This window comes from Hyla sarda, chromosome 2, assembly GCF_029499605.1.
Source record: "Hyla sarda isolate aHylSar1 chromosome 2, aHylSar1.hap1, whole genome shotgun sequence".
NCBI classification, from domain to species: domain Eukaryota; kingdom Metazoa; phylum Chordata; class Amphibia; order Anura; family Hylidae; genus Hyla; species Hyla sarda.
In genome coordinates, this window is record NC_079190.1 from 148,178,328 (window position 1) to 148,191,887 (window position 13,560).

Below are 13,560 nucleotides of genomic sequence, written 5' to 3' on the forward strand. Positions count from 1 at the left end.
AAACAACTATATATATATGTGATCCTGACTTATTGTTTAATGCCATGACTAAGGATCGCTTAGATCCGAAACGCCTCGTCGTTCTTGTCCCTGCACTGTATATCTTTTTATGATTCAATAAAGCCGAAGATCTTGCACCAGAAAGCGCTGAACTTTTCAATTTTTCCTTGCTGATTACATTGGGCCAGGTGCGCTGCTGGCCTGTCTGTGCGCAGGTGAAGGAGAGTGGAGCTGTCAAGGTATTTCCTATATGGACAGGGTTATCCTGTTGGCACATCCCATAGAAAACACCAATTATTATAATTTTTTTTAATTTTCTGGAAATATGTGCTGTATTATATTTTTTTACACTCAAATTCTATGTTCCAAATTGTATACTGTTCATAGCATTTACAGATTGCCTTTGATTTTCTACCATTTTAAGGCAAGCACATTGCAGTTTTTGCACCAATTTTATTTTTATTATTATTATATACCCCCTGTAGTATTATACATGTGAAATAAAACACTTAAGAGCATCCATACAATTTTTGTCACTTCTGCCTGATGTTTACAATTTAAGGATCAAGCCTGAGCATTGAATTTTTTACTTTGTGTGAAAAGCACAATGCATCAACAATGCTTCAGCTCCAGAGGTGCAATGTCAATCTTTAAAAGAACGCTCTTAACAAAGAGACTCATGCCACTCACAATAGTTTGAAAGAGAAGCACGAACCAAAGGGGACAGTATATTTCTTACAAATTGAATCTAAATGTGTCATCTTTGCCCCTGCACTATTTGTACTTCTTCTTCATTTTTATGGTAATGGATACCACCTGCGATACTGCGATGACAAGATATGGGCTTAAAAAGTAAAACGAAATCCATTAACCCATTGTCCATTACTCTGAGAACACTGGCAGTTCAGCTTCCATTAAAAATAATGTAAATAGAATTAAAAAAAAAAAACATTACAAGCAAAACTGGAACACTAGGGAAATGGCTAGTTCAGGGGCTGACTTCTAACTCAGGTCTTGCATTACATTTTGTGACCTCCCAACCTGTTGCCCTCCAGCTGTGGTAAAACTACCACTTCCTGCATGTATAGGCAGCCGTTGCCTGTACGGGCATGCTTGGAGTTTTAGTTTTGCCATAGCTGGATGCTACGGGTTGAATACCACTGCCTAAAGGGTTCCTTTGATCTAAAATCACCATGAAGCTTGATACCACAGGACCCCTGGTATATTGGAAGATAACTAATGATTCTGATGTTACACAGGATTAAAACTATCTTCAGCATCCTCTGTAGTTACGCCCCTGTTTTTGTAAGGTATAAGGCTGGGTTCACATATCTCAGGCATCTGGCAAAGATGAACTCAGCATAGATCTTGATGCAACTGATGCCACAACTGATGACAAGTTGTCATCAATTGTATGGTATCTGGCGTCCATTGTTTCGGCACAGCATGCCCAACCATCCGGCATCAAAATTGAGAAGCTGGATGATTGTGAACTTTCACATTTAAATGAATGGGGTCAGTTTTAGCATGCTGGAGGGAAACTGTGCCGGACGCCTCATATGTGAACCCAGCCTAAGTAATTCACATCGAAATACACATTTAAAAATATTAGCTCTACAGATACTTAGAAATATATCTCTGGTCTACAAATCAACTATATGTATAGAACTTCTGGCATAGTAGCCTGGATACAGCATGACATGTAAACTATTCATACATCTTGCAGGCAGTCAGATTTGATTATAGTAGAATTCTTCAGTACTGTACAATAGTATTGACCGCTGCACTATGCATTAGACATAAAGCTGGATTGAGAATACCGTAGCCATGGATCTATGTTGACTAATAATATGATAGCACTACACTTTTTCTATATGCATACCATTTACCATGTGTAATGTACTATATTTATGCTACATAAAGAAGGCAGTTGCAGCACCATCACTTGAATCTATTTCAATGAATTTCATAAGTACCCTTTTCCAACAATGACTTTGGCATTCCCACCTGAATACCTGGAACAACTACAAAGACTATAAGAGGAAACACTCAATTTATATGCCATGAACAATGAGCAGCAACAACTACTTCCCATTGTTATTTCTAGTTTGTGTTCCTTTCCAAATACCACTCCAAGTAAAAAGAGTCCATGTAAAGTCAACAATTCCCTTTGGAAAGATGGAAAGTCACATGGCATAAACAGCTGCTAAAGCTTAGAGCCCAGCCAGTATTTATATTTATGGCGCACAAACGTAATTACGCATAGCCTGGAAATCTTGGAGCTACATTGCCCTATAGAAAATTGACCTACAAGTAACACTTTGTTTTCTTTTCTGCCATAATATATGTATTTTCTCATTTCCATTAAGAAACGACTGGTTCAGGATATCGAATTTCTTCTTGCGGCAGTGATCTGTCATGTTCTTGCTTTAATTTTAGAATTAATGCATTTGCTCTTGAAGGAAATAGTTCAGCTAATGCCACAGGGACAAATAATTCTTCCAAACGTACAAATTGCAACATAACATATAGCTTATGGCCAGTGCGAGCCAAACTCCAGCTAGCACACACCATTAGGGAATATTTTCACATCCTGAGTCCATCTTGACATTCTCTTACACTTAACAGCATGTGAAATTAAATACAATTACATTCACATTTCTGTTAGACCTCATAGAATTGCGTAAGACTGTAGGAAATCTCTCGCATATCCTTCATGTTCAGAATAATGAAATTCAGCTAAGGGGATGTTTAAATAAATAACTATTGGAAAGCTGATCCAAGAATGTTTAATTAAAACGTTGTGCTAATGTAATGTGAAATCTCTGCAATAAGCTCCAAACTTCACTTAAGAATTATTGCATTTCATGCTCGGATGAATATTTGTATAGCATATTTATAGGGTATTGGCAGCTTTGAAAAAAAATACATTTCCCTTCAAAGATCCCTTTTACTACATCATACTGGCATATTGATAATTTTTGGTGACTGTTTCTTGTTCCAAACATTCAAAAAAAAACAAAAACATGAAAACAGGAAGACGTAAAAGACACCCATACTATATGTATGCATGTGTTAAAATAGGATATTTCATGAACAGAAGCCTGCCAGTTTCTCCAACCCCTGTTGATCAGCTGTTATTACTGTAGCATGTCACGTATGGGCAGGGAAGGAGTGCAGCCTTGATCTTACCCACTCCCTCTGACCCTGCCTATCCACTCTAAATAGCGGATCAACAACCACGGTGCCGCTCCCTACCTAGGTAAGTGATGGCAGTCACCGTCAGCAAAATAAACTACATAAACTGACACAGGTCGGGAGAACATCAGGAAGCACACAAACTAACAGAAATAATTCTAAACAAACACACACAATTAGTTAAAGTCCACTCGCCAAGTCGGTACCAGGAAATGTCAAAGTACAAATACACAAAAACAAGAGAGGAGTCAGGAAGCCAAGTCAAAAGTCACAGATACCGGGTAAACTGGAAAAAACGGGTATATACGCTAGCTACTTGAGGAAACCTCTTTCACAAGCAAGGTATGAGCGCACACTGAAGGCTTATATAGGCAGCCAGACAGGTGCTCTTATCAAGGTCAGCTGATTAGCCCAGACCGCTAAGCGTAGCCCAGCAACCAAAACAAACAGAAGAAAACTCAGAAACGATTAACCCTATGGGTTCTGACAGTACCCCCCCCCCCTTTTAGGAGGGGCCACCAGACCCTTAAATTTGGGTTTGGGCTTATCCGGATGAGAGTCGTGGAATTTTTTGACTAAGGTTGAAGCATGAATGGATGATGCTGGAACCCACGACCTCTCCTCCGGACCATAATTTTTCCAATGAACAAATATTGGACAAAGTTTTGCACCCAACGAATATTTTGGCGACTTCATACTCCAGTTCACCATCGATTTCAACTGGAGGAGGGGGAGGATCAGAAACAGGAGATTGTGTAGGCATATAAAATTTAAGTAAAGAGCAATGGAAAACATTATGAACCTTAAATGAACTAGGCTAATTGACTATTTCAATCTATAACAGACTGGATTAATGACTTCTGTTATCTCATAAGGTCCAATAAAACATGAAGCCAACTTTTTAGACAGAACCTTGAGACGTAAATTTCTTGTAGAAAGCCACACTTTATCACCTACTTTAATTTAATGCCACAAGTACGTATCTTGTTGGCAAATTTACTTTGTACCTCTTGAGCTTTCCTCAGGTTCGCCTGAACCTGGGCCCAAACTGTGCACAGTTTACTCATGGTTGTTTCGACCTCAGGGTTATCACTAATGGTATTAGTACAGGAAGAAAATCGTGGATGTAACCCATTTACAGTGGGGATCAAAAGTTTGGGCACCCCAGGTAAAAATGTGTATTAATGTGCATAAAGAAGCCAAGGAAAGATGGAAAAATCTTCAAAAGGCATCAAATTACAGATTAGACATTCTTATAATATGTCAACAAAAGTTAGATTTTATTTCAATCATTTACACTTTCAAAATAACAGAAAAAAAAATTATAGCATGCACTGCCCCCTTTGCAAAGCTGAGACCTGCCAGTGTCATGGATTGTTCTCATTCATCATCTGGGAAGACCAGGTGATGTCAATCTCAAAGGTTTTAAATGCCCAGACTCATCTGACTTTGCCCCAACAATCAGCACCATGGGTTCTTCTAAGCAGTTGTCTAGAAATCTGAAACTGAAAATAGTTGATGCTCCCAAAGCTGGAGAAGTCTATAAGAAGATAGCAAAATGTTTTAAGATGTCAATATCCTATGTTCGGAATGTAATTAAGAAATGGCAGTCATCAGGAACAGTGGAAGGTAAAGCAAGATCTGGAAGACCAAGAAAAATATCAGACAGAACAGCTCGCAATTCAAAATTCAAAATTCATGTTTGCACAATCCCTCTAGAAAGATCTTGCAGACACTTGAGTTGTGGTACACTATTCCACTATAAAGAGATACTTGTACAAATATGGTCTTCATGGAAGAGTCATTAGAAGAAAACCTCTTCTACATCCTCACCACAAAAATCAGCGTTTCAACTTTGCAAATGAACATATAGACATGCCTGAGTCATTTTGGAAACAAGTTCTGTGGACCGATGAGGTTAAAATTGAACTTTTTGGCCGGAATGAGCAAAGGTACATTTGGAGAAGAAGGGGAACAGAATTTAATGAAAATAACCTCTGTCCAACTGTTAAACATGGGGGTGGATCAATCATGCTTTGGGGTTGTATTGCAGCCAGTGGCAGAGAGAACATCTCACGAGTAGAAGGAAAAATGGATTCAATAAAATTTCAGCAAATATTGCATGCTAACTTGATGCCATCTGTTAAAAAGCTGAAGTTAAAGAGAGGATGGCTTCTACAAATGGATAATGATCCTAAACACACCTCGAAATCCGTGGGGGATTACATCAAGAGGCGTAAACTGAAGGTTTTGCCATGGCCTTCACAATCTCCTGACCTCAACATAATTGAAAATCTATGGATAGACCTTAAAAGAGCAGTGCATGACAGACAGCCCAGAAATCTCAAAGAACTGGAAGACTTTTGTAAGGAAGAATAGGCAAAGATACCTCAAACTACAATTGAAAGACTCTTGGCGGGCTACAAAAATCATTTACAAGCTGTGATACTTGCCAAAGGGGGCAGTACAAGATATTAACTCTGCAGGGTGCCCAAACTTTTGCAGACATCATTTTTTTGTTTTCTGTTATTTCGAAAGTGTAAATGATGGAAATAAAATCTAACTTTTGTTGACTTATTATAAGAATGTCTAATCTGTAATGTGATGCCTTTTGGAGATTTTTCCATCTTTCCTTGGTTTCTTTATGCACATTAATACAAATTTTTACCTGGGGTGCCCAAACTTTTGATTCCCACTGTAACTACTTACATACCTGGCCTATATAGTTGGCTTCCTAGCTACATACCTGGCTACTAAACTACATTGCTACATACCTGGCTACCTAACTTTATACACATCTGGCTACAGAACCACCTACCTACATACCTAGCTACCTAACTACCTGCTAGCTTCCTACCTACATGCCTGGCTACCTAAATATAAACATACCTACCTACATACCTGGCTACCTAAATACTAAGCTAGCTACCCAGATAAATACAAACCTTGCTACTTAACTACCTAATTACATACCTACCAATATACCTGGCTGCCTATTGACGTGGCAGTCTGATCCGGATGGAGAATAAAAGGAAAGAGGACTCTGACTATTAGAAAATATGTAATTGTGAGTCCCTAGATGTAACTGTAATCACTTATATGGTATACAGGTCCTGTGTACAGATGGTATATACCTCTATATGATCCTGTATATAATCACTTATATGGTATACACATCTTGTGTACAGCTGGTATCTACCACTATATGGGCATGGTGGAATGCTAGTCTGTGTATAGTGGTTTTATTCAGCAAAGTATGGTAGTATTATCCAGTTATTGTGTGGTAATATAGATTTCCTCCTTGTATACTGGTATTATTGGTCACGGGAAATTACTTATTTGGTCCAGGGGTCCCAAGTGTTGTCAGTCTGCCATTTTTGTTCTGCCTCATCTATATTCAATGTTTCAAAACTAGCAATTGTATTTGATCAGAATTTTTTTTTTAATGCTGGGTAAATGCAGAGGCCTTGATCTGAATAAATGAACAATATGGTTGACAGTTTTAGCCTTGATTTTTACATTTTAAGTTGGTTCTTTGTATTCCGCTACCTTGAATGCAGCTAGATGTTCTCACATTCGTCATAGTACCTCATTTATTCCTTTCAATTACATTGTTTATTTGTATATATATATATATATATATATATATATATAAAAAAAAAATTGATAACACTAACACTTAAAGCTGTCAAAATAAAAGGTTGTTGTTCATAAGCTTTAGCATTTTCTTTGTGTTACCACCATTACATGTACAAGACTGGTACACTCTGTTCTGCTGTTTCCAAAGATAGGAATTTGTTTTCTTACTGGCTGATGGCTAACGTGCAAGTAATGTGTGTTTTCTATAGTTTGTCCCTGTAAATCTAGTAGGTTTCTCATACAAATTCCCTTAACCTAGAACTAACGTACAAAAAACACTGTAGCCCGTGACTTGTCTGAGACTACAGCAATCAGGATACGAATTTGCTTAAAGTCCCATACAAGTCTGTGGGACATCAGGCAAATCTGTCTCCTGATTGCTGTAGTTTTGGCTTATCACACCATCACACCAGCAATTGGGGCATTGTGCCACTCCACAGCAAAGGCAGGATTGAAGCCCCCACCACAAGGCCTCTAACTCAGACCTGACCATTGTAGGGCAGAAACAGGAGTGTATAGTAAAAGTGTCATCTGTGTCTGTATGGTGGACAACAGCTAACAGCTTGGTTAGAATAGCAGGCAATTTATTGAAATGATCGTCGCACTTCTCTAATTCCAATGATGTTTCCCCTCTTAAAGCTCTTAAAGTATGTCAGCTGGGCAAATTTCTTTGAGTGTCGTAGACATAATGTATGTCTAACAGTCAACATTCGCTCACAAATTGGTACAATACTCAAAAGTAGCCTCAGAGAGCCTTTTTGTAGGACAGCGGGTGAAGCACTCTTACTGCCTCTTGCAAGGCCCATTGTCTAATTAGACCACACCTGTAAGCATTTACATATCTGCTTGAGACATTATTGCATTAGTGTACATACAGTGGCCCCTCAAGTTACAATGGCCTCCAGTCACAACATTTTTTCACAAACAGTGGTCTGTCCTGGATCATTGTAATTAACCAAACCCTACAAAAATTACAATGCTACAGACAGTGCGGATCCCTGACTAATCTTAGTGAGCATTTCACTGGTGAAACATCTGTATTACTGATGAATAAAAGCTAGTTGCGGTGGTCTCCTATTGAGGGGACTGCAGAGGTTGCGAGGAAGTAAAGATGCAGTTGTGCGGTGGCAATAAGGTGACAGTACTCAACAATATGGTGTATTGATAAGGCCAGACGCATTGATAAAGGGGGACTCTTTATACATCTGATCTATGTATTCAGTCATCCTGGTTAATACGACTTATTGGATCCAGCATAACCCACGCGATTAATTGACTTTCAGCATAACTTTTGAGACTATTCTCATTCCTACCTCTTGTTTTATTTTTACTTCCTTTTTTTTTTACAACTGTTTCTATATCCTATCAATATTTTATGAACCAACTAACTGAGTACCCGGCGTTGCCCGGTTTTTTCTTCCTAATCCTTATTGGGGAGGAAAATAAAGGAGGAAGCTTTTGACTTCATATCCCGTCCTCATATATTGTTGTCATATCCCGACCTCCTATCCCGTCATCATATCCCGACCTCCTATCCCGTCCTCCTATCCTGTCCTCCTATCCCGTTCTCCTATCCCGTCCTCATATCTTGACCTCCTTTACCGTCCTCCTTTCCCGTCCTCCTATCTCGACCTCCTTTCCCGTCCTCCTATCTCGACCTCCTTTCCTGTCCTCCTTTCCCGTCCTCCTTTTCCGTCCTCCTATTCCGTCCTCCTATCCCGTCCTCCTATCCCGTCCTCCTATCCCGACCTCCTATCCCGTCCTCCTATCCCGTCCTCCTATCCCGTCCTCCTATCACGACCTCCTATCCCGTCCTCCTATCTCGACCTCCTATCCCGTTCTCCTATCCCGACCTCCTATGTCGACCTCCTTTCTCGACCTCCTATCCCAACCTCCTATCCCGGTCCTCCTATCCCGGTCCTCCTATCGCGTCCTCCTATCCCGTCCTCCTATCACGACCTCCTATCCCGTCCTCCTATCTCGACCTCCTATCCCGTTCTCCTATCCCGACCTCCTATGTCGACCTCCTATGTCGACCTCCTTTCTCGACCTCCTATCCCAACCTCCTATCCCGGTCCTCCTATCCCGGTCCTCCTATCGCGTCCTCCTATCCCGACCTCCTATCCCGTCCTCCTATCCCGTCCTCCTATCCCGACCTCCTATGTCGACCTCCTATCCTGACCCGTAATATGTGTACCAGTTATTGAAATATCTCCAGCCGTTCGGAAGTTATGTGGGAACATACATTTCCCATTGATTTGCATGGGACCCCGACCCTCACAAATGGGGGTAGTTAAGGGTTAAATTAACTATCCTATATTTTAAGTGGACATATAAGTAACATGTGACCAAGTATTATCAAAATATCTCAAGCCGTTTGGAAGTTATGCAGTAACATATATTTCCCATTGACTTGTATGGGACTTTAAACATAAACCCTGCCCCTGGCAAATGGGGGTGAGTAAGGGTTAAATCACCTATCCTATGTTTGTTGTTGACATATAAGTAACATGTGTGCCAAGTTTTATGTTAATATCTTTAGCTGTTTGGACATGATGCTGGAACATACACACATACACACACACACACACATACATACACACACACACACACGTTGAGTTTTATATATATAGATTTTCGTTGGATCTGGAGCAAGGGCCCTGCTCAGATACCAGCTTCTGTATTTATTTAAAAAATGATGCTATTTTATATGAAACCAGCTACATCATATTTCTCCAGTTATATTTTATATTAAGTTATTATACACCTTACTAAATTCAGTTCATTCCTTGAGGTATGATTTCCATTTCACTAGCTTTTATTTTTCTCGGCACTAGTTTGGGTATAGTGCAGCTCAGTACCTTGGTATGAACTTAGCCTACCATCTTTTAGTGTGTAGCCACCCAATTTCCGTTTTATCATATTACTGACGTGTATGCAATGTTTACTTGTCTAATAGTGCCTCTTTAAGGTATAACAGTAGTAAAAAGTATAGTACAAGTATGTAGTAAAGTATGTTCTGAATAGCCCTTTATTTATGTCAGAATGAGCTGCTCCTTTGTTCACCAGGTAAGGACAGCTCCATTTTGTAGGTAGGTAGCCTAATAGCTAGGTCGATAAGTAGGTAGACAAGGTGCTAATTTGGTAGGTAAATAAATAAATAAGTAAACAGGTAGCTAGGTAAATAAGTAGGTAGCTAGGTAGATAGCCATATAGGCAGCCAGTTAGGTACCTATGTAGGCAGCCAGGTAGCTAGGTAGGTAGCTATGTAGGGGGGTATATAGCCAGGTAGGTACTATGTAGTTAGCCAGGTAGCTCTAAGTAGCTATGTAGGTAAGTAGGTAGGTAGAGAGCTAGCTAAGTAGGTAACGATAGGCAGCCAAGCAACTAGGTAGGTAGCTTTGAAGATAGGTGGTAGGTACATAGGTGGGTAGGTAAGTAGGTAACTAGGTACATAAGTAGGTGGGTAGGAAAATATGTTAGTAGGTAGACAGCTAGGAATATAGCCAAATAGGGATATATGTAGGTAGGTAGATAAGTAGGTTGGTACCTATGTAGGTAGGTAGCTATATAGGTAGGTAGCCAGCTATGTAGGTAGGTTGTTAGTAAGGTAAGTAGCTATGTAGGTAGGTAGTTTTCCCAGGAGAACAGCACATCCAAATCCAGACAAACTGGAGGCATGCAAAGGGTACAAGCAGGTGTAGTAATCCCGGCAAAAGATCCACAGTTTAGCAAGACAAGAGATCACTGCAGCAGACCAGTGTATCTTGCAATAAAAAGTAGGTTTTATTCCAACATGTGTAGAGTTACAGGTAACGTTTCTTCTCGCTCACCCAGACATTGTCAAGCCTTGATTACTTTACCTGTAACTCTACACATGTTGGAATAAAACCCACTTTTTATTGCAAGATACATTGGTGTGCTGCAGTGATCTCTTGTTTATGTAGGTAGGTAGCTGTGTATTTAAGTAGCCAGTTCCCCCCTAAGATGTCAGGATGAAAAACAATACATATATATATATATATATATATATATATATATATATACATATATACACTTACCTTATGTGCCATGCAACAATCTTCTCAGCAGTACACCTTGGTCACACCTTCCTTCCTCATGAGTGATGTCATCGCACCTGCACTGTGTTAGGGCGGAGATTATGGTTTCCTCTCAGTGTAGGCTACAGGTCCTACAGCTTACACTAAGAGGATGCTTTCAACGTGTGCACATACAACAGAAACCAGTGCTCGCTCGCCCTGGGATAAGTGTCCTTGATTCCCTAATGGCGAACGTGGGCCTGTGCTCGACAAGCCCCTGTGCCATACCTACGATTTGGCGGCCTGCACTCCCACAAGGCATGTTCCCCCCGGCAGAGGCCAGTTTTGCCAGTGTAGGTACCCCACTGATGACAATGCTTAAAGACTGCAGGCCTGTAACTATATGGGGTGAATTAGTGTGTCACCAAATGTGACTGCATTAGTGAAAATGTGTTGAAAACACCTTCCTTTCTCCTATTTCTTTCCGGTACAATATTGTCATGTATTCAGATCGCCTTTCACATCCTCAAATACACATCTATACATGTTTCACCTTGGTGTCACTAATCTATATGGCTATATTGATCCAGTGGACTATAATAATTGTATTACTGCTTGCAAAACATTAAGTAAACACAAGGAGTCATAAAAAAATCAGAACTTTTTTCTTAAAACTTTAATACTTCCTATAAACAATCTACAAAGAACAAACTATAAAACATTAATGACCAATATGAGTCATAACGCAACACTGAAAGTCTCCAATATCAGTACTTTCTGCCACTGTCATGTGCATCAGATGAATAGAGTTCACTTTCACCTTTGACTCATTAGAAAATGCAACAACAATGCGTGAAAAAATATTTACAAGCTCTGTCCTTGCCGTATCCACATTAGGTATACATTCACACTGACTTTTGTAATCACAATAGATTGATTCACATTGACCTTCATAGTCAGTACTGAGTTCCACATTGAATATCTTAGTAGTCCATGCCTTAGAACCCAGAGTTTTTTTCCGCAAACAAGGCGAAATTGTGTCTGGTTGCGATATTAATAATTATTAGTGTGAATATGTGTTCTTACAACTTGTTATATATTAAGTCCGCACATATTACCAAATCATCCACAGTCTTTAGGTGCCGCGTCAACACCAACTCAAAGTAATAGATAGTAGGATGCAGTTAAAGAACTTGCTCTTTTACACACAACGATACTGCTCACCTGCATAACGTGCATACTAATAATGTCCTAATATTGCGCTCCGTATTGCATGAACATATATTGCACTGAACATATATTGCACAAAAAGCCCTTAAAAGCATGTGTATAAATTCAAAGCAGAACTTAATGGGAGACAAAAGACGGAAAGAAAAAACCTGGCAGCTTCATGATAGTATTGAGTCCATTAATAATCGGGTCCAGGCTTCAATGCATATTCGGTTCTTGGTTCAATGCGTTTCTTGTGACAACGATCATCAAGAACCTTGCTTTGGCTAACTTTAGAATTTACTGTACTATAAAAAAAAAAAATAATAAACATATTTGGTATCGCCGCATGCGTAAAAGTCTTAACTATCAAAACATATTGTTATTTATCCCGTATGGTGAAATTGCTGCTTTTTGTCACATGTTATTTCAAACAAAAATTAATAAAAAAAATTATAAAAAGTAAAATGTAAGCAAACGTGGTACCGATAAAAACTACAGATCATGGTACAAAAAATTAGCCCTCATACTGCCCCTTATATGGAAAAATGAGAACATTATAGGTGGTCAAAATAGGGCAATTTCATACATACTAATTTTGTTAAAATAATCTGAGATTTTTTTTAAGCGTTACAGTTATAAAAAAAGGCATATTACATGGGTATCATTTTAATTGTATGGACCCACAGAATAAAGAAAACATGTAATTTTTACCGTAAAGTGAACAGCGTGAAAACGAAACCTTCCAAAATTTGCTCAATTGCATTTTTCTTTTCAATTTTCCCACATAAATAAAAAAATAGGTTGCGCCGTACATAGTTACATAGTTACATAGTTAGTATGGTCGAAAAAAGACATATGTCCATCAAGTTCAACCAGGGAATTAAGGGGTAGGGGTGTACATTTTATGGTAAAATAAGAGATGCCATTTCAAAGTAAAATTGGTGATGCAAAAAACAAGCCCCATATGGGTCTGTGGATGGAAATGTAAAAGAGTTTGATAACATGATACAGAGCAGGGAGAAGAGTGCACGGGTGCATGGTCTTCTCTGGCTAGTTCAACTGATTGGTGGAGGTTTGACCACTCAGACCCCCCATCGATCAAATCTTTTGGCATGTCAAAAATAGTTTTAAAGTGTACCTGTTGTTAATAAAAACTTTGTATATAATGTAGATAATACCAATATATGTTTATTTGTAATACACATTAGTTAAAAAATGTGCATACTTTTGTCCCTACAGCTATTGTCTGTGTAACTCTGTGAGGAGTCCAAATGCAGGAAGTCTGGGTGGACAAGCAGGGCTCTGTGCAGTGAGAACAAGCAGGGCTCTGTGCAGTGAGGACATGCAGGATTCTGTGCAGTGAGGAGAAGCAGGGCTCTGTGCAGTGAGGATAAGCAGGGCTCTGTACACTGAGGACAAGCCGGGCTCTGTGCAGTTAGAACAAGCAGGGCTCTGTGCAGTGAGGACAAGC